Below are 21,838 nucleotides of genomic sequence, written 5' to 3'. Positions count from 1 at the left end.
TATATATATATAAAGATCATCCACCCCGGCTTCTCTCCTGCTCTTTGGAAAGGCTGGCGTTCTACAGTCCAGTGGGGAAAAGTGGAAGGGTGGGTTTCATTACCTCTCTAATGTGATGTAGAGTAGTGTTCCTGGAAGCTTTTGTCAGAGCATTTCCAGCTGAAAGGAGGCCCTGGGGCAAAAACCTTTCTCATCCCACTTCATGCCGGTTGAGTAAGCATCAGACAAGGTCTGGAGCTGAGGGAAGTGGTTCTGTACAGAGTAATGTGAGTGGAGACTGACGGGGACTGATGGGAAAGCTGGTAAGTCTGAGACTGATGCATAATGATGTCTTACTTAAGCAGGAAACTATTAAGAACTGAATGATTGAACCGTGTTACATTTTTGTCCACATGAAGGCCAGAGGGATTTAATAATAACACCTTAAGTCTGCATCAGTGCCTTACTGCTTGCAAATGCTTTTCAGTGTTCTCATTTAATTCTGACCCCTTCTGAGAGAAGCAGGGCAAAGACTATTAACCACATAGTCACAGGAGGAGCGGGAGGCTCACAGGTACTGGGTCTTCACAAGGTAACAAGTGACTGGCAGTGGAGTCAGTCACAGCAGGGTTTTCTAAAATACCCACACGACCCCTACTCGCACCAGCCGGTGCTGGTTTTGTGCTTGTGTGACATTTTTTTACAGAGGCCAGAGCTTCTGCATTTATTTTGGTCTGCACAGTCACACTGTGAATTACCATTCACACTTGACAGATGAGGAGGCTTACACAGGTGATGGGGGTTGTCCGTGGTTCTCTGTCTAATCCAGTGAAGTTTGCAAGACTGGAACTCGAGCTCCCGATGCCTACTCTGTTGCTTTGTGGATTATGCCATTGTTCCACTTCCGATAGCTCTTAGGACACATCACAGATGCTGCAGTAGCCTAGGGACTGTGATGCGTGCCTGCTGGTGACCTGGGTTCTAGTTCTGGCACTGTGTTTGTCTGTGTGACCTGGCCCAAATCATATCACCTCTGAGCCTTCAGTCCCCACATATAAAACACGAGGTCTGTATTGAATTATCCTTCTCTTTCTAGTTTTAGCATACTATAATGCTTATCAGTGTGTTTGTAATCCAATGGTATCATTTTCTATTGTGGGGGGAGGCCTTTTAACTGTATTAACTAAGGATTTAACTAGTTCTCTATTTCATCTGTAATTTACTCCTCCCTCCCTTTCATCACATACCACTTAATGAAGGGGAAGAAAAATTCCAAGTGTACTTCAGCTCAGCATCTATATTGTTTCATTTTAGTATTTGATTTGAAAATATTCTGAGGGGCTGAACTCCTCTAAAATACATGTGAGGATTTACTTGAATCCCCCTCTCCCCCCGCAGAAAAAAAAAATTCCAGTCAGTCAACTCAGTCCCTTTAGTTGTTTATTTTATTTTTTTTAGCTTTGGGGTTTACATACCATAAATACTCAATAAATAGCCGTTGAATGACAGAGGTGAGTCAAGTAACTTTAAAACAATCTCAAGCATCTCATCCCAACACCTGCTGACCCAGAAGATAATTTACCTACACAAGGTGTGGCCCCTGAAGCTAGCAGGGATGGTTGCCCATTGTTGCTCTCCTTCCTGAATACATCACACAAAGAAGAGTTATTCTTACTCCATGTAGACAATAGATTCACGTCCTCTATGCCATGCTCTTTTGCTTGCCTCCCCCCACTTAGTTGTTAGTGATGGGTAGCTTATGAAAGAGTATTTCTTGAGAGGGAGAAACCAACCACTCTTTTTTATATTTGAGTAAATTTCAGCAGATGCTAATACCAGCTCATGGCTTCAGACGGGGAACCTAATTAATAAAACCAAACTAGCATCTGTTCCCTTTAAGAATGCTCTTCTCTTTCCACCTCTCCTTACTGAAAAGTGGTGTTTAGAAGAATGATGGCAAAGAAATAGAATGGGTCTTAAATATTATTAACAGAACCAGTCATGGGGGATTGAGGTGATTTCTTCCTGATAGAGAATTCAAGAATTAACTAACTAGTTCAGACACTGGCACCTTTTATGGGTAAGACGGCTGCGGCTTCGAGAGGTGAGATGTCTTGCTCAGTCACACAGATGTTTAGCAGGAGGATCAGGGCTAATGTGGAATTCGTAAGAAGGTTCATATTCAAGATTGTGCCTGGGGTTTTTATGGTGAAGGTGCATTTCTTACTTTTAAGAAGACAAAGTTGTCTGTTTTTATCTGTTCACTGTGTTTCTCTTGGCTAGATAGATCAACAGACTCAGAATTAATACTTTGTTCCAACCAGTGCTTGGAGACAGGGAACTATTTGAAGAGAAATACAAATGGATGCTGGTTTTCCAAGCTTCTCTTCCTGGTAAATAAAGCCAGAAGCCAAAGGTGGCCCTGTCATACAGCTGATAAAGTCATAAATGCGTATACATTTGCATTTGCATTTTTGCTTGCACTTCTGTTAAATGGTGAGTCAGAATATTTAATATCTTGGAAAAGTCATTTTTCCCTAAGGCTGGAGCCCTCATTAGTTACTCTGTAAAACACCACGTTCTAGATGTATTTGTTGCAGAAACATGTTCTCTTTGTATCAAGTACATTAACTGGAGTTGGAAGGAGTCCTTTTATTTTTGTAGAGGCTGCCCAGTTCGAAGCGTACATTATGTAGCTCGGCTGTTCAGTTGTGGCTGGATTTGGCGATTCTTCTAAATGGAAGGGAAATCTAACCTTTTGTTCAGTATTTTTCTTTTCAAAAATAAACTTTAAACTTAATCTATTGATGAAATTTTTGAAGGGTACTGTATAGTAAACAATTAGCTGCTTTATTCAGTCAGGTCCCTTCCAGTAACAAGATTTGGCCAGGAAAAACAGGCTTGATTCTGTGTGTCCCATTCTCAATTGTATTTACTCCTGTCCGACTTCAGAGGAGTGTAAAGGAAACCGTGATATAAGAAAGCACAAGAATCCTATCCAGACTAGATTACTCTTGGGAAGATTCGGAACATAAACAGTTGGGACATGTTTACATGTTTAGTTAGCTGGAAAGCTGGAAGTACCTTGGTATTATCATTTAAGTTAAGACAGCCGCATATTTGAATGGAAAACAACATGAAGTGTCTGCTGATAGACCAGCGGTTCTCAACCTGTGGGTCGCGACCCCTGTGGGGGTCGAATGACCCTTTCACAGGGGTCGTCTAAGACCATCGGAAAACTCATATATAATTACATATTGTTTTTGTGATTAATCACTATGCTTTAATTATGTTCAATTTGTAACAATGAAATTGGGGGTCACCACAACATGAGGAACTGTATTAAGGAGTCCCGGCATTAGGAAGGTTGAGAACCACTGTGGTAGACGGTCTTCTGTATAGTTTGTGGGGCTGAAGAAATAATGGGTGTGCAGTTTGTTTGGGGGAGTTTACATAATAGGTGAGCAGAGAGTTCTTGAGACTTGTTTTCTGAAGGAGTTGTGGAAAGTTGGTTGTGAAATTGTAATGAAACATAAAGGATTGGGTGTGCAGTATTGCTCCCTAAAATTGGGAGGGGGGTGTCTTTCAGTTGAGGTTCAGACTATGGTTGGAATTCTGGGGCCTCAGGGAGGATAATTGACTTGGAACTCAAGTTCTAGGACTAAAGTCAAGGACTGTAGAAATTTCATCCATTTTGGAAGAAAAAGGTGACATTTAAATCTTTGCCGTTCAGTGATGCTGAGTAAGGGGTTTGCGAACGGATACAATTATCGTTCGCTATAAAAATGTGTTTCTCTGCTTCATGGACAGGCACAAGAAATGCAGTAGACTCAACATGTTGGGTAGTGAGTTTTCAATATTTAATACACAATTTTGTCTTTAAAAAATAAAAACATACCCACTATTAGGATCATTGGATCATTTTGTTGTAACATCTGTTGATTAAGGAAATAAAACAGGAGTGATCAAAGGAAGCAATACTGCCCTGACGGGTTTGGCTCAGTGGATAGAGCGTCAGCCTGCGGACTGAAGGGTCCCAGGTTCAATTCCGGCCAGGGGCATGTGCCTTGGTTGCGGGCACATCCCTGGTGGGGCGGTGTGCGGGAGGCAACTGATCGATGTTTCTCTCTAGTCGATGTTTCTTGCTCTCTGTCCCTCTCCCTTCCTCTCTGTAAAAAACCAATAAAATATATTTTTTTTTAAAAAAAGGAAGCAATACTAGGACCAGTTTGAGGGAGTGGTAGGCACATCCTAAGTGTTCAGCTCATATTTATCAGTGTAAAAGGTTAGGCATCATGTTCTATTTATTTTTTTATTCTTGGAACTCAGCACTGTGCCTGGCAAGTGGTGGGGATTAAATATATGTATATTGAACAATTTATGCATCCAAAAGGAAATCACTCATCACCTTGGGATGTTTCATAATTATTCTAATGATTCTATTAGTTTCTAGGCCATTTTGGAAATGTCAGGCAAGCTGATAGAGACTAGTTTCAATAGTTTATAGTAAACTTCATTTTTCATCATAAGTGGTATTTATTCATTAGACCGCCAACCTTTTTTTAACCAACATGCCTAGGAATGATTTTTCTCTTTCTTAACAGAAGTTACAATATAAGTATGAAACGTGTTGCTCTTTTTATTATTTATAAGCCCCACTAAACATATTTTTAAAGCACCCAGGGTGACTTAATAGTGAATTTGGCTTAGTGTACACAGGTAAGAATGAACTTTAAGCTTCTCTAAGTTAATCACTTTAAATGTCACCTGCTCTCTTTTAATAAAAACAGTGCTTTTGTTGATTTTAGAGAGAGAGGAAGGGAGAGAGGGAGAGAGAGATAGAAACATCGATGAAAGAAGCATCAACATCGTTTGGCTGCCTCCCGCACAGCCCCTGCGGGGGATGGCGCCCACAACCCAGGCATGTGCCCTGACCAAGAATCAAACCGGAGACCTCTTAGTGAGTGGGTCAATGCTCAGCCACTGAGCCACACCAGCTGGGCAAATGTCACCTGCTCTTGAGGCCTTCTCTGATCATCTATCCTAAAGAGGACCTTCTCCATAAGTTTTCTTCACTTATCACAGGGGATACTTATACGTTTATGTATTTAACTTGTTTTTCTACCACCTCTACCCAAGAAACTCACACTCAACCCAAGATTGTAAGCTTTCTGAGGGCAGAAGTCAGGGTTCTCAAACACTCTTTTTCTAGTGCTTGGCACATAGTAGGTGCCTAGTAAATATTTAAATGAATGGAGAAGTGCCATCCACCCTGTTAAGATGAACTGGGCCACCATTAGGCTAACTCAAGCTGAGCAGGTTTAGCCATGAAGACAGTTCTTAAAGGCTAATGACGGGAACTCCATGAGAATGACAGTCACATCCTCTGGGAGGAGGAAGCAATGCTTGGTTAGCTGAATGAATTCTGGCCTGAGTATGATGCAGTGTCTCTACAGAGTTATCCCTTTTCATTTACCGAAAACTAAATAATACAGAACAGATAAGGAGAAATTATCAAGCATCAAACAAAACATTCCAAAACTATTAAAATGGGGTCTAAAAGTACCTAAATCATAAACATCTGTCCTTCTTAACCAAGATACCTTGGTGATCATATATAAGGCAAATCCTAGCCCTGACCGGTTTGGCTCAGTGGATAGAGCGTCAGCCTACAGACTCAAAGGCAAATCCTGTGACACTTCAAGTGAAAACTTCCCAACCTCAGCTGGCGTTTCTTTGACTGTTCGATGCATCAATAGCCCAGTACCACACAAAGAAAAGTGCATGGCCAGCAGCACCAATACTAGTTAGGAACACAGGTTATCATCCCATAAACCTAGCTGAATCAGAAAGTCGGTGGGGCTCAGCAAGTTGAGCGTCGGTAGGCATGAGGTGATTCTGATACACACAGTATTGGCAGGGACTATTCAGTCTGTCGCTCAACGTACAGAATAAGCCTCCTGAAGTACTTGGTATTCCTGGGAGAATCCGGGAAGTTGTGGAGAGGGTGCCATCTACTTGCTCTGCTAGAAATGCCAGGGAAGAAATAAAACCATTCACGGCTTTTCTCAGAGCCCCACGGATCACAAGAGAGTAAATGCACACAACTGGATTGGACACCTAGGGCTTCTGATAGTACAAAAAACTCTAGGTAGGTGCTGGCCCTGCCAAATAATAGATGCTCCCAAGCTGGGAGGTAGACCAAGGTGTGTGGGTGATGGGAGTAAGACATGCTCTGTGCGTAACTGACGATTGGGTGTCACTTCAATAGGATGCCCAGTGGAAGAATGATTTCGAGAGCTAGTGGTTTTCTCGCAAGAGGAAGTGGTGGTTTACTGACAGTTCTCAGAATATTTCAAGTCAGTTTGCTATACTAGATATTGATGGACCTCCTTGGCTAGGACAGTACCAAGTGCTACGGGGTGTGCAAAAAGTATGAACATGGTTCTGGCTTGGCTTTGCTGAGAACTCACACTATTCCAGGCACTTTTCAAGTGCTATTTCTTTTCATCTTCAACGTGATCCCAGATGACAGAGGAGGAAATGGAAACCAAGTCAGATTAGGAACATGCTCATGAGCACAGAGCCAGTAAGGGATGGTCCAACCCTGGCTTTTCTCATTTTAAAGCCCACATTCTTTTGTCTGCTTCATGCAGTTGCAGTTTGGGAAGAAAAGTTTTAAAAAAAGAAAGCATAAGTGAATTTAGAATTTCTATCTATGAGCTCTAGATTACATAATTGACATTATATGTGGATCTCTCAAAGGCCCCTCAAATTCTACACACCCAAGACCAGATCTTTTCTCTCCATACCTGGTCCTCTTGCAGTGTTGTCCAGTCCTGTGATAGGCACCACTAGCCATCACCCAGCATGAGGCAGAAACTTAGGAGCCATCCTTGACCCTGTCTTTTTCATCCATTGCATCGAATGCATCACCCATTTGTATTGCTTTTGCTTCCTGAATATCTCCCCCATCCATCAGCTTCTCATCGTTTCTGCTGATTCTGTCCTAGTCCAGCTTCTCATCTTTCTCTGGATGCTAGCCATAGCTTCCTTGGGCTCCTGAGTACACTCTGGCCCTCCTCTAATCCATCATCCATACTGCAGCCACAACAATTGAGATGGCTGCACTCTGATGGACAGATCGGTACCTCCCACCCCCAGGCAATCCCTCATGGAAGTAGACACATTCTGGCCTCTGGGGCTTCTAGGTTGGTGGCCTTTTGAACTCTTGCACAACCTCTGAGGACTTCCTCTTCCAAATAGCATTCCACCCCAAGCTTTTGCTCTGCTGGAGCTCCCTCAAGCCCACAGTAGTAACTCATGTCAGCTGCTCTTACAGGCACAGGACGAAGACCAGTGTGATCCTCGCGATCTGCCCAACCCACATTTTCAGAGTGCCCCAGGGATCCTTGAGGTGCACTCACACATTCAAACAGGAACCAAAGACTGCTAATTAGTTAGAAAAGCAGTTGTCGAGAAAGGAGTTAGTTGGAGGCTAAAAGCATTACCTTTGATGTTCTAGATATCTTTAGGATGAAATTTAAAAATGGGATTGTAGGATCCTGTAGAAACCAGTTAATGTAAATTGGCCTAAGCTAAGCGTGCATTTAATCTTTGCACATGGCTTTTTCAGGTACTCAGTGTCACTTGAACTGTAAATAAAAGAGAAATAGCAAACTGTCTTAGTTCAGGTTGCTATAACAGAGTTCTGTAGACTGAGTAGTTTATAAACAACAGAAATTTATTTTTCACAGTTCTGGAGGTTGGCAATGAGAGTGCTAGTATGGTTGAGTTCTGATGAGACCTCTGTTCAAGGTTGCAGACTGCCAACTTCTCATTGTATCTTCAGGTGGTGGAAAGAGGGCAAGAGAGCTCTCTGGCTTCCCTTTTTTAAGGGCACTGATACCATTCATAAGGGCCCCGCTCACATGCCCAAACTACCTCCCAAAGATCTCACTTCCTAATATCATCACATTGGGGGTTAGGCTTTCAACTTTGGGGACACACATTCAGTCCATCACACAACCCTGTATGGCTATGTCAGTGCCCTTTAAGAAGTACATTATACACTGTAACCCAGTGTAGACATAGACATATAAATAGTTTTATTGAAAAAATCAAGGTTTCATGGAATACTGCTTAGCTACACTACATAAAACATGTTGGCTAGTGGGTTTTCAATACTTAATACACATTTGTCTTTGGAAAAAAAAAAAGTAAAAACATGCCCACTATCAGGATCATTGCATCATTCAGTCATAACATCTGTTGATAAAGGAAACAAAACAGGAATGATCAAAAGAAGCAATACTATGACCTGCTTGAGGGAGTGGTAGGCACATCCTAGGTGTTCAGCTAATATTTGTCAATGTAAAAGGTTAGGCATCATGTTCTATTTATCTTTGTATTCTTGGAACTCAGCACTGTGCCTGGCAAGTTGTGGGGATTTAATACATATGTATTGAACAATTTTTGCATCCAAAAGGAAATCACTCAACAATATTATAATAACTGTATGTTGCCAGATGGGTACTGGAAATATAGGGGGGAATACTTCATAAAGTATATGATTGGCTGAACACTATGTTGTACACCTGAAGTGCTGACCATGGCCTTTCATCCAGTGCTCTTTCCACCCTGTGGGTTCGTGGAGGGTTATGAGTGAACAACTCCACAAAGCTTCCCCTACAAAGTTTTAATTTCCATTAAGAAAACCTTGTGAAGTTTGGTGAGCAGGCATCTGATAGAGGTGGGGGGAAAGTAACTCCTAAGGCTGCCCTGTCTGTCACACAGGATAAATAACTACAGTGATGAAATATGGCCTTCAAGCTGGGGCATGTCTATATTTTTTCAAATAACGCTCCCCCTAAAGTTCATACTAATTTAGTTTAACAAGAACCTAAATACTAGTACTATAGGAAAAACACCTTTACGTTCAAAATATGTCAAGAACAAATTGACAGCATATATATCAAGCCTGCCCAACTTAATTGGCCATTCAAGCACCACATGGAAGGAGCTTAAAACAGGGAATGCTTGGCTACTCAGAACTTTGGGGCAGGCTTTTACTTCTAGAATAAACATTCTGATTACGAAGGGTTTGCTCGCTCCTTTAAGTGTCAATATTTATTATAGCCAATTTTTGCATAGAAAATTTCCCCAAAGTTGTCACAACCTTCCCTGATTTTTTAAAAGATTGTACAGAATAGAGTGTATCTTTTTTTTTTTGCTATGATAAATTTATAGCATTATTATCCATTTAGAGATGCAAGGCTCTTGCCCCTGAACTAAGTGGCCCCACTTAAAATCTTACCTTCTTTTCCTGGGTTATTTTTGGGGTACTGTTTGTGTGGCGTTCAGCAATGATAGCCCTCTTACTCATTGTTTGCTATTGAGACTCTGCTGTAACCTTGGGAGCTAGATGTTCCCATATGGTCTGAATTGTGTTTCTCAGATAGACTCATGTAATGCATTGAGATTGACTTTTTTTTTAAAAAAAGGCAAAAAAGAAGTTTTTGAAGAAGAGCCTTAAGAGGTCTAGTTGTTAGGCAAGCAAGCAAGCTTTAGGTCTTTCTCATTCACTTACTCCATTGGCCAATAAAGAGCATGTTTTTCTTATGTCCCGATTTTGTGCTGTTCAGATAAATAAAGTGCTAGCTTTTTAAACTGAGACATTTATTCATGGTTTCTTTTTTCCTTTTTATGAAATATGTATGTGTTTACTACACTATGGTCTAAAGCATGCTTTCATAGACTTGTTCTTTTAACTTAAACAGAGTGATAATTTATGGGTGATTGGTGACAGTTTCATTTTATTTTTTATTTTTATTTTTTTATTGCTTAAAGTATTACAAAGGGTATTACATATGTGTCCCTATTATCCATGAATGAGTGAGATCATGTGGACAGTTTCATTTTTAATGTTATATTCCTTGAGAGGTTGTAGATTACCAAAGGTATTTCTTTTTCCATTGGAGAAATTGCACAGAAAAATTTCCCAAGTTTCCTAATGCCCATCTTCCATTAGAAAACAAATTGTAATGCTCTCAATAAAACAAGAAAAGTGAATATCAACTGTTTTCCTAATTTTTAAGGAGTGACATGTAAACCAGACTTTCCTTAGGCTTATGAATTCAATATATGGCAAAAAAGAAACCCACAATAGCAGTATTGCTTTGGCAAGCTATATTGAAATGATGTCCTTTTATTGTTTTCCCCAAGACATGTAGTTAAACGGAATGGTGAAGATTTATGGGAAATGAAGTAAATGGGAAATCAGTCTCTCATAACTAAGGGTTAAGAGAGAAACGTAACTTTTGCTTATGGCCGTTTATAGAAAACAGAATGGAAAGCCGGCTCTTAGCTTTGTGTACAGTTGGGCTTCATTATTTGGCTTTGCAGTTTCTCAGAAACTCCCTCTCCTGTGTGGCAATTTATAATGTAAACATGATGCCTCATTTCATTTTGTGCAAACTTTATATAAGGAATAGTCACTTTCGACATAGGTCAGAAGACTTCTGGAAGCTTTTTGTTGTATTTCTTTTATTATTTATTTTTGCTTTTTAAAAAATATATTTTATTGATTTTTTTAGAGAGGGAGGGAGAGTGATAGTTAGAAACATCGATCAACTGCCTCCTGCACACCCCCAACTGGGAATGTGCCCGCAACCAAGGTACATGCCATTGACCGGAATCGAACCTGGGCCCCTTCAGTCCGCAGGCCTACACTCTATCCACTGAGCCAAACCGATTAGGGTATTTTTGCTTCTTTATTGGATGCTGTATAGATGCCACGCAGGTGTAAAAGTTATACTGTTAAATAATTATTTGAAAACTGATCCGGACTAAGGCCCAGATCCAGAGCTCCAAACCAGAAGCAGAAAGAAAAGGGGGAGTGGCTGGAGGATATTCCTCCAAGTTTACCAAAGCCCAGAAAACCAGGATCCTTAGCTCCTTCACTGGCCAATCAGGGTGTAGGCATTGTCAGGAACCAGCAAGGCGCTGGTGAGAACAGCCAGCTGAGTCTAGACATGGATAAAAGTAATTGGAAGGAGAGGAAATGGACTGGTACTGTCCAGCTGTAGATAGGGTTGCAGAGTGCAGCTAAGGCAGGTCGGGGGAGGAGAGAGGCTGGGAAGAGGTATTGCAGCAATGCAGGAGTGTGGCCCCAGGGGCCCTCAGATTGTGGGTTCTTCTGGTGAACTGGAGTTCCTCGCCCACCAGCTTGGACTCCTTGTAGACCAGGATGTCTGGAGGCCACATGGGTATAGTCTGCTTCTCACACACCCACATTTTCTGGTGCTGCCTGCAGAATGCATCTGAAATCATGGCTGAACAGCACATACCACCCTCGAAGTCATTGGTGGCATCTGCCAGGGTGTCGATGGTCTCAATATCCAGGTGATTGGTAGGCTTGCCCGGGAAGAGCATGTGAGGGTTCTGCCAGGCCAGCCAGGCCAAACACACTTAGCACTTCTGCCCATCAGACAGGTTCTGGATCTGGCTCACCTGCTGTTTCCAAGTGAGAACATATTGCCCAGTCATCTTTCTTAGGTGATTTTTGTTTTCTTCTCCTTGGTCTCTGGGTAGCAATTCATCATGTACTCCAAAGATGAGAGTTCTAAGTCCAGCTGCTCGTGTAAATGTTGGTAACACCCCATGCGAGTGTTTTCACATCATCCCGTCTGTGGGTAGTAGCTCTCCAATTAGCAGCTTCACAAGAGTTGACGCCCCTGCTCCATTGGGCCCTACCAGAGCCACTTATGTGCCAGATCAATGCCAAATTCTAGATTGTTGTAGATGCAAGGCCCATCTTTTGGATACTAGAAGCTCATATTTTGCACCATAATGACGGGTGGAGGAATTTTGCCACATGATGGGTAATGAAATGACAGTGTCTAGGTGGTCGCAACCCCCTCTGTCAGTCCCAATGCCATCATTTCTGTATTCTCCTTGCTCTGGGCCTGCCGGGCCAGCTTAGCACTGCCTAGCAGTGTAGTTCTTCATGTGCACAATCTGATTTTGCTCCCAGCGAGGCCTCTTCATCTGGTTCCTCCAGCTCCAGCCCTGTCTTTATATACTGATCATAATTACGCATGTGATACTTCAGTCTCTTCTTGTGCACGTGAATGATGTTGGTACAGACACCATTCAGAAAGTCCTGGGAATGGAAGTTGAAGACCAGCATGTACTTCAAAGTCTTTTAGTTCCTCTTCCAACCGCACACAAGCATTGAGGCCCAGGTGGTTAGTGGCTCATACAGGAGCACCAGGAAGGGCTGAATGAAAAGGACTCTGGTGAGGGCAACCCTCATCCTCCAGCCCCTACTGAGGTCTTTTAGTTTCTGGTGTGCATGGCAGGTGTGAAACCCAGCGCGTGCAGGATCCGTGAGGCCCTCTTCTCCGCCTTGCTAGCATCCGGGCCCTCCGGAGGCACATAGAGCTCCAGGAGCTCCTCGCACTCAGCATCCTCGTGAGCCAGCTGCTCAGCCTTCTTCTTCAGCATGGCCCGCTCTGTGTCGACATCTATCACACGCAGCAAGGGTGCCTGGTCACTGGGGGCATCTTCCGGGTCAGATGGTAGATGTCTGTGTGCTCAGGGATGGGCACTTCACCTTTCCCAATAGCATGGACTTTCTAATTCTACTTAAGGCAATGAGGCCATAACGACGGCCTGAGTTTAATTTCAGTTTGGTGTCACTGAGCAGCTCTTGGCCATGCAAGGTAAGGGAGAGGTTGAGAATGTGGACGTCAGTACTGATGGGCTGAGAGGCCAGGACACCACTGACACCTTGAGCAGCAGCTTTATCTCAGTCCTCCTTCTCCTTGGCCAGCAAGTCCACTTCTGTGGTCTCTTGGCCATTGACCTCCTCATGTTTCTCCTCTGCCCCCTGTGGTTCTTTGAGAGCATCTCTGTTTTCTTCATGTCCTTTCTGGGCTGCTGTTGTGCTTTGGCAGCTTCCTTCTCTTTGGCTGCCTTCTTCTTGGCCAGGTGAGCATGGTGATGCACCATGGGGGTAGGTTACTGTCTTTGCAGGAAGCTGGGCCTCACCACTTGGCCTCACTGGGAGAATCCTACATGGGCACCTAGCAGCTTTAGAGATGATCACCAACAGCCCCTGATGTTACATTTTTATTGGTTTCTTCATTGTCTACCTCCTTCACTGGAAAGTAAAGTCCTCAAGGGGAGGGACTGTGTTCTGTTCGTGGGGATATTCCCAGCACCTAGAAAAGTGTCCAGTGCAAAGATGGCTCTCAATGAACGCTTGTTGTATAAATGAACAAGTAATTTTCTTAAACTATAGCTGTCTTTTCTTCAACTTGCTAGCTCCTCTTTCCTTTTTAAAATGTCAACAGCCTCTAGCTTGTAGCCTAATCACTGCTTCAAGGTCCTTTCCCAATGAGCAGCCTTATTTCTGGCCAAATTTTAGTATTTTCCCATCTCTTGCTTTCTGGCCCATAACATTTAGAACAGTTTAATAACTCATGCCTCACTCTCTTTTAGTCATTCGTCTGCTCTTGTGATCCCAACTATTACCTCTATGAAACGTATCTCTATTATGAAATCTATACTTGCAACTGTCACCTTTTTAAAACCCAAATACACCCCCTCCCCAAATTCTAATTTATCAGATACTCTCATTTTTTTAATCTGCTTTTGTAATTTTACTGGTCTTTTTATTACTTGTTTCTGTGCACTTAACAAGTCCTGAGGTATTTTAAAAAATGTTCTCCTCTATTCTCACTTATATTCCTCTTCTTACCTGGACTATGGTAGCAGCTTTCCAAACAGCTTTCACATCTCCCTCTATGACTATCTTTAATCAATTATAATACCTGCTACCAGAGGTTATAATTTTGTCCCCACTCTGCCCCCAAATCCTTGGATACTTTACGATGTCTAAAATTTAAAGCCCTGGTTTGGTTCGTAAGACTATCCACAGTCTAGCCCTAGTTGACATTCATCATTGTCCTGTGACTGTTATCCTTGTAGTTGTATCGTAGTGACAGCAACTACCATTCCTAATTCCTTACTCTGTACTGGGCACAACACATAAAAATACATGAGTTCATAAAAGTTAGTGTATTTTGGAGCTGTGCAATCTGATATTGCGTAGGGCGGGTGTGAATGGAAAGAGATTGGAGGGGTATCCTGGAGCCAGACCATGGACATCTTGCCAGACATGCTAAGGAGTTTGAACTTTTCTTCTATAGGCAATGAGGCAACAGCTAGAAGATTTTCATGGATGAGCTCATGTTTTATGTTAGACCAGCAACATGGACTATATAGTTTGGGAGATGAATGAGAGGAGAAAGGGATTGGAGACAAGGAGACTGGTGGTAAGAGGGATTATGAGGATCTAAATTAAGTTAGTGAGGATGAGGAAAATGAGCAGATTTGAGATTTAGGAGGTGGGTTTTGTAGGCCTTGATGACCACTTCCTATGAATTTTGAGGGAACGGGAGGAGTAGAAGATGATTCTCTGGTTTTGGGCTTGAGTGGCTGGAGAGATTGGAGAATGACGATGAACTGAGCGTGAGTACAGGGAAGAGGCAGCATATACATGTGGCAAAGGCTGTGATAATGCCTCCGATTTTGCACATGCACTTGGTAAACCTGTGGGATGACTAGGCGGAATGCGGCTGTAATGAGAGACGTCCATGATGGAGATGCTGGCTGTGTTATGGTCTCTGGGCAGTGATGCAAGCCATGAGAGGGGAAGCGGTTAAGATACCCACAGGACATCCAGGTGGAGGGATCTAGAAGGAAGGTGTATGAGTATGGATGGAAGGAGACAGCTCCCTGATGGAGACAGAAAGTTATGTTCATGTTCTCTCACCAGCGATTATGGCCATGGGATTAAATGAGACTTCCCTGAAAAGGTTTGTAGACTAAGAAGAGAAAATATCTGAGAACAGAATCATTTCCTGATTGTCATTTGCAATATCGTTTCTTCATATTCCACTTTTTTTCTTACCAAATCTTCTATTTTCTTCTCTGTTTAAGGAAATGACATCAGATTTTCGTGATACCACACATTTATCATGGTTTTGGAAGGCACCTCTGATCCCCACGCTTGCCTGGAGAGCTCTCTCAGGCGCACATTCCCTGTGGAAGTCTTGCTCTTACGACTCTTTTGCAGCTTTTCTTTGAAGCTGACTTTTCAGTTGCTCTCTACTTATCTCTCCCAGCAGACCGGAGTCCTGACACTGAGACCACATCGCCCGCTTCGTGTTTCCCACCCAGCCCCTCAGCTCAGCGTCCTCTGCACACTAGCTGCTCCTCCTTTTCAATTGTTTTTATTCTTCTTTAGCAGAATGAAGTGAAAAGGGAACAACTCAAAGTTCTATTAGGATTTATCTCAGTTAATGTACCTGAACTAAATTGAAAATGCCTGCTTACAGTGTGTTTGTAAGAATATTCTATTTCTCACTAAAAAAAAAAAAAGTAAAGAAATTTAATTTGAAAAACAGCCCACAAAACCCACTCCTGTTGTTTATCCTTCTTGTCAGAATTCTTGTCATGTATCATTCCCACTATTTGAAATACTTTCAGAGGAAGAGAATATATCTTTTGGCAGCTCTACTACTATTGCTTATTGTGAGCCGAGTTTATCTCCTGGTTTCATTGGGTCGAACTTCCTGTTGTTTTTCAATGACACTTTGCATTCATTTGCACAGGCTGAATCTGGATGCAGCGAGAGCTGTGGCCCAAGAAGCAGGTATTCTGGCTCACCCTGCCCCTCTCCTGTCACTCTAGTGACCCCTGATCCAGTGGCTTGACCTCTTTTGTACCTTTTTTTCTTTGCTCATCTGTGGAATGAGAATCTGTACACTGGCTCCTGGACTACTTCAAAGGCATGATGTGGAGCAGACAGAATGATGGTCCTTGAGGTCCTTTAGAACAAAAGCATCATGCACATTAGAGAATTTGTTTCATAAGAATTACAGCAGGAAGTCCAGAAAGTCACGACTATAACCCCTGGGTAAGCAGATCTGAAGCAAAGCATGTAACATCTGCTGTGATGAGGTTCCCATAAAAGAAGAATTCTCCTCCCCTGTTCCCAGAGGCCAAGGGTACAAGGAGACACTTTGCTCAAGTTCTTATCAGCGTTCCACAATTTAAACATACCCGCATCATGGATGAGGAGAACAATGACCTTTTATCTTTAAAAAGAAGTGAATCTTGGATATAGATTTGTTGAAGAAAGCAAAACTCACATTTACATGTTAAGGAAAAACAGTGCTGGTGGGCACCAAATAATGCATGATAGAGTCCACAGTAAAAAATGATGCTCAATGTATGAAACAAGTTCATTGCTTATTCAGTTTAGATTATGTGGTTTGTGGTTGTCATCATCATACCACACAGTGCTTAACACTATGCCTTACATTCAAAGATAGTCAGTGTTTCAATTGGTTCCTATTTAGATGGATTAAGAGAAGTTCCTAGAAGTCATCTAGAAAGCATTTTTAACACTGTGGAATCTGAAAGGCTGTTTGAGGTTGATTGGACATCCCCCAAATGCTAATGAAACCTTCAAATAATAGTAGAAATATTTGAGGACCTGTGTCAAATGGCAGAGGGGTTTGACTGGCTTAATGACGTAGATAATGCCTGACCAAAATGAGGGGAACTCCTAGAGTTATTAAACTCATGTATTAATTCTAGTAACTTTTATAACATCATGGAATTTATTTTTACATAGATAATCATGTTGTCTGTGATTAAAGATAGTTTTACCTAAAAAAAAATTTTTTTGTTGGAAACATAAATGAAAATTTACTAGTAAGCACTTAAAATTACAAAGGTAATGAACAGAGGAATTAAAATGATAATTGATAAAACTTTGGGTAGAGGCCAGGGGGCAGTAGGAGTAAAGTCCCTGATAAGAATCATGAACAACAGATTCAAGCATGTTATCAAGAGTTAAAGAGATAACTACCAAGACAGCAAAGCAGAATATTTTATGATTGGTTGTCTTAGGTGGAACTTGTGGTGGGAACAGGAAAATCAGGAAATGGCTCTTCTAGACTCAGACACAGAGAGCTGACTGGTGGTTGCTAGAGGGGAGGGAGTTCAGGGGACTGGATAAAAGAGGGGAAGGGATTAAAAAATACCAATTAAGAAGTAATCCCTGAATTGGACGACTCACAAAATAGTGATGAGGATGTAAAGTACAGCATAGGGAATATCGTCAATAATACTGTAATAGCTATGCATGGTGCCAGCTGGGTACTGGAGATATTGGGGGTAACACTTTGTAATAATTTATTTAAAAATAAATAGCTGTTCTCACAAAGTCCTTTATATCATTTACTATATTGCCTTATATATGCATTTTTTATAAAAACAAAGCAGTTACATTGGTAATTAAAACATAAAGATAATAAACAACATGAAGTAACTAAAGTGGGTAGAGGGTAAGAGCTGATATTATAAAATAAAAAAATACTGTGGAAATAGTCTGTGTTCAGAAAGTTGTGTAAAGGAAGGAGGGGCCCTCACATTACATTCGTTGCTGATGATTAACACTTATTTGGGTGCTTCCTTTACTGCAGGTACTTTCTAAACAATAAGCAGGCATTAACTTGTTGCATATTCACAGCAACCCATGGGGTAGGTACTGTTGTCACCATTTTATAAGCGAGGAAACCATGGAGCAGACCTAGTAAGTAAGTTACTTGAGTCCACACACCTGGGTGTCTAAGCCAGGTTGTCCAACTCCAGAGCCTTCTCTCTTAGCTGTGAGACTATAGGTTATGTCTCAGGGTAGAGCAATGGGTGTGACACCTCACTACAGTCCATGCTCCTTGATCCTAGGGTAACTTGACTATTCCTCTGAAACTGCCTCCTAAGGAGGTCCAGGAATCCCCTTTCCTCCTGGGAGATATATTCCAAGACCTCAGTAGATGCCTCAAACCCTATCTATACCTTTTTTCCTATGCACACATACCTTTGATAAAGTTTAATATAAAGACACAAGAAGAGATTAACAACAATAAATAATAATGAAGTAGAACAACTATCACAATATGCAGTAATGAAAGTTATGTGAGTGTGGCATTATTAAGTAAATAAGGGTCACTTGAAAACGAGCCCTGCAGCATCCCAACAGTGTATCTGATAATTGAGGTGGCTAAGTGACTAATGGACGAGGAGCGTATATAGCATGATACACTAGACAAGGAGATAACTCACGTCCCAGGTCCCAGGTGGGACAGAGCAGCAGAGAACAAGATTTCATCACACTACTCAGAAGAGGTTGCAATTTAAAATTTATGAATTGTTTCTTTCTGGAATTTTCCATTGAATATTTTAGGACCACGTTGACCAGAGATAACTAAAACCATGGAAAGTGAAACCACAGATAAAATACTGCCCACATATGGAAATGCCTATGTGGGCAGTAAAATCTCTAAGATTTCTGTTAGCAGTATTTTTTTCCATTTCTCCTTGGGCAAGGGAAACAAAAGGAAAAATAAATGGGACTACATCAAACTAAGATGTTTTGCACAGTAAAGGAAACCATTAACAAAACAAAAAGATAACCTTCTGAATGAAAGAAGATACTCTCTAATGATACATCCCATTAGGGATTACTGTCCAAAATTTATAAAGAACTCATACAAGTCAACACCAAACAAACAAACAAACAAACAAATACAACCAAACAATCCAATTTAAAAAAATAGGCAGAGGACTCGAGTGTTTACTTCTCCAAAGAGGATATATAGATGGCCAATAGACATTTGAAAACATATTCAAGGTCACTAATCATCAGAGAAATGCAAATTGAAACTAAAATGAGATATCACCTTAACACCTGTCAGAATGTCCATCATCATAAACCTACAATAACAAGTGTTGGTGAAGATGTGGAGAAAGGGGGACACCCATGCACTGGTGGTGGAAATGCAGATTAGCGCAGCCACTGTGGAGAACAGTATGGAGGGTCCTTAAGAAATTAAAAGTCATAAGGAGCTACGTTATGACCTGCTGACTCCACTCTGTGTATATATATTGAAGAAACCCAAAACACTACTTCAAACGAATATATGCATTTCTGTGTTCATCGCAGCATTATTTACAATAGCTGAGATAGGGAAGCAACCCAGTTACTCATCCATAGATAAGTGGATAAAAAAGTGGTGGTACAGCCCTGGGCAGGTGGCTCAGTTGGTTGGAGCATTGTCCTATACACCAAAAGGTTGTGGGTTTGATTCCTCATCTGGGCACATACATAGGTTGTAGGTTTGATCCCAGGTCAGGGTGTGTACAGGACACAGTCAATCAATTTCTCTCTCTCCTGCTCTCTCCTTTTTCTAAAAAATCAATGGATAAGGACACATATGTAATACCTTAATCAATAAAGAAAAAAATCTAAAAAAAAACAATAAAATCGGGTGAGGATTTTAAAATCGAAGTGGTGGTACATATATACAGTGGAATATTACTTATCCATAAAAAAGAATGAAATCTTACCATCTGCAACAGCATGGATGAACCTAGAGTGTATTATGCTAAGTGAACTAAGTCAGTCAGAAAATGACAAATACCATATGATTTCACTTATATGTGAAATTGAAAGAACAAAATAAATGAGCAAATAAAATAGAAACAGACTCATAGGTACAGGGAAGATTGATGGTAGCTAGTGTGTGTGTGTGTGGTGTGTGTGTGTGTGTGTGTGTGAAGACTGGGTGAAAAAGGTGAAGGGATTAAGAAGTACAAATTGATACTTACAAAATAGTCACAGGGATATAAAATACAGCATAGGAAATATAGTCAATAATATTGTAATAACTATGTTGCCAGGTGGGTACTGGAAATATAGAGGGGATCACTTCATAAAGTATATGATTGGCTAAATACTATGTTGTACACCTGAAATTAATACAAAATAATATTGAATGAAAAATAAAAAAAGTTTAAAAGCCTATGTAAAATAACTGGGAAAAATAGATACAATATTACGAAAGACTATAATTAATCAGGTACACTGTTAAGGATGAGAAAGCAGAGACTACTTTTGTACAATTTGCTTTAATGGTTTTGCTTATCTTCATGTGTACTTGGTTGCATATGAATATGATATGAAGAGTATGAGATTATAATTCACATTTGAAAGTGTATCATAAGAAGTAAAAAATAATATGCAGGGTCAAAAAGATTTGGAGTACCTGATACCAACAGCCAGGCATTGGGACACAGGGACCGTCCACTCTGTGCTTCCAGTAGAGGTGAGGATAGGGTAATTGAAGAAATGGGCCTCATGCCTAAGTGGAGCTAGCATCAATTCCCAAAAAGTTCTCTCTACTAGTATTAGCAGATGAGGTTTGTTTTTTGATTAAAAACCCTAAAGAAGATGTTAGGCCTGTTGTCATAGCCCATATTTAACTAGAAAAAATTTTTTATTTCATAAAAAAACAAATTTCTTAATTTTTAACTGATATCACAACCTTAAGTACTGTCGTGTCCAACTAAATTCTAGAAGAGCAGAGAATTTCAGTAAGCCCAACACAGGTATTCGAATGGAATTTGACCTGGACTATCTTGAGAAGTACAACGCTTGAGCTTGTCACATCCGGTTGTATTGAAACTAGACAATAAATTCCAAGAATGTCATTAGGTCTTTAAATTGGGCCCCACCCATTTTACGTATACTAGTACACAAAGCACAAATACAACAAGCCAACTAGGATGGAAACCGGAAAAGGAATAATGGGTTTCCTGATTGCTTTGAATTTAGGATGTATCTCCAATATTCCTTCTCTTTTCATGAGAAAGGATCGAACCTGAGATGGGGCCTGACTGGGGCACTGACCTTTCAGTCCTAGGAAAGGCAAGTGCCCAGGTCTGGGTTGGAAGCTGCTGCTACTCATCCTTCAATCATTAACAAGTTAACAGATAAGACCTCCATCGTCATCACTGTTAAGGAAAGTTACCTTTAGCACAAGCCGATGCATCCTTCTTAATATGTGTGATAATTGAGTTTCAAGGGTCATGTGTCATGTTTGAGTGCTGTGTTAGAATCTTAGAGGCTGTTCTAGAACTAAAAGTTGTAGTATTTCCATTTAACCTCAGTTAATGAATATCTGATCCACCAATACGATTTCTGATACCCCTGATGCCTGGATAAGAGGAAGGGGAGGTTGAGGAGAGGCGAACTTGACGTTCCAATGGGTACAATGGACAAGCTCTAAGATGACCCAACCCCTTTTCCCAGCAAAGAACAGCCTCTAAATTGAAGTTGTGATTGCCTCGTTCAATCGTTTTTTGAGAGGATTAACTGAGATAAGGTAATATAGATAGCAGGAACTAAGTAAAAGCTGTTTCACTCACTTTTACCAGCAAATCTTTCTATAGGGTGCTGAAGGCAATGGGGATGACATTTAGAGTGAGGGGTTGGGGTGAGGAGACAATTATAAAACCAATTAGTGGTCTTCATCCTCCAGGAATTTATAATAGACTAGTGACCCGGTGCACAGATTCGTGCACATTGAAAGGAAATTAAGTAGAAGATGGCCGGCGGGGTGGGACTGGGCGAGATGGGCTGGACATGCCCTGGAGCCAACCTCCTATGGTCCCTCCCCAGCATCTGCAGAGTGAGCAGGGTCCTTCCACCAGGTGGGATCCCCTAACCTGGCCTGTGGGGATTGGGCTGAAACCAGCTCTCTGACACCTCCTGAGGAGTCCCAGAGTACGAGAGGGTACTCTGCAAAGTTGCTCTTGTACAGGGTGTGGATTGCAAGTGCAAGTAAACCAGATTTGGGGCCAACAGTGCCCCAGCAACAGCATAACCCACTGCCAAAGGTGGAATCGTGTGGCCCAGTGAGGAATCGGGCTCCTCCTC

General features: G+C 41.4%; 1 protein-coding gene and 1 pseudogene across 1 annotated transcript in view; one reads left to right on the top strand and one right to left on the bottom strand.

The window, feature by feature from the left end:
• PIP5K1B (phosphatidylinositol-4-phosphate 5-kinase, type I, beta) overlaps positions 1 to 21,838 on the top strand; it is a 309,531-nt gene that overhangs the window by 1,311 nt on the left and 286,382 nt on the right. The gene's annotated exons all lie outside the window — the stretch shown is intronic.
• On the bottom strand, positions 11,086 to 13,506 carry LOC102754539 (annotated as a pseudogene).

The sequence above is a fragment of the Myotis davidii genome, unplaced genomic scaffold, assembly GCF_000327345.1.
Source record: "Myotis davidii unplaced genomic scaffold, ASM32734v1 scaffold616, whole genome shotgun sequence".
NCBI classification, from domain to species: domain Eukaryota; kingdom Metazoa; phylum Chordata; class Mammalia; order Chiroptera; family Vespertilionidae; genus Myotis; species Myotis davidii.
This window is presented reverse-complemented; position numbering and strand designations above follow the sequence as displayed.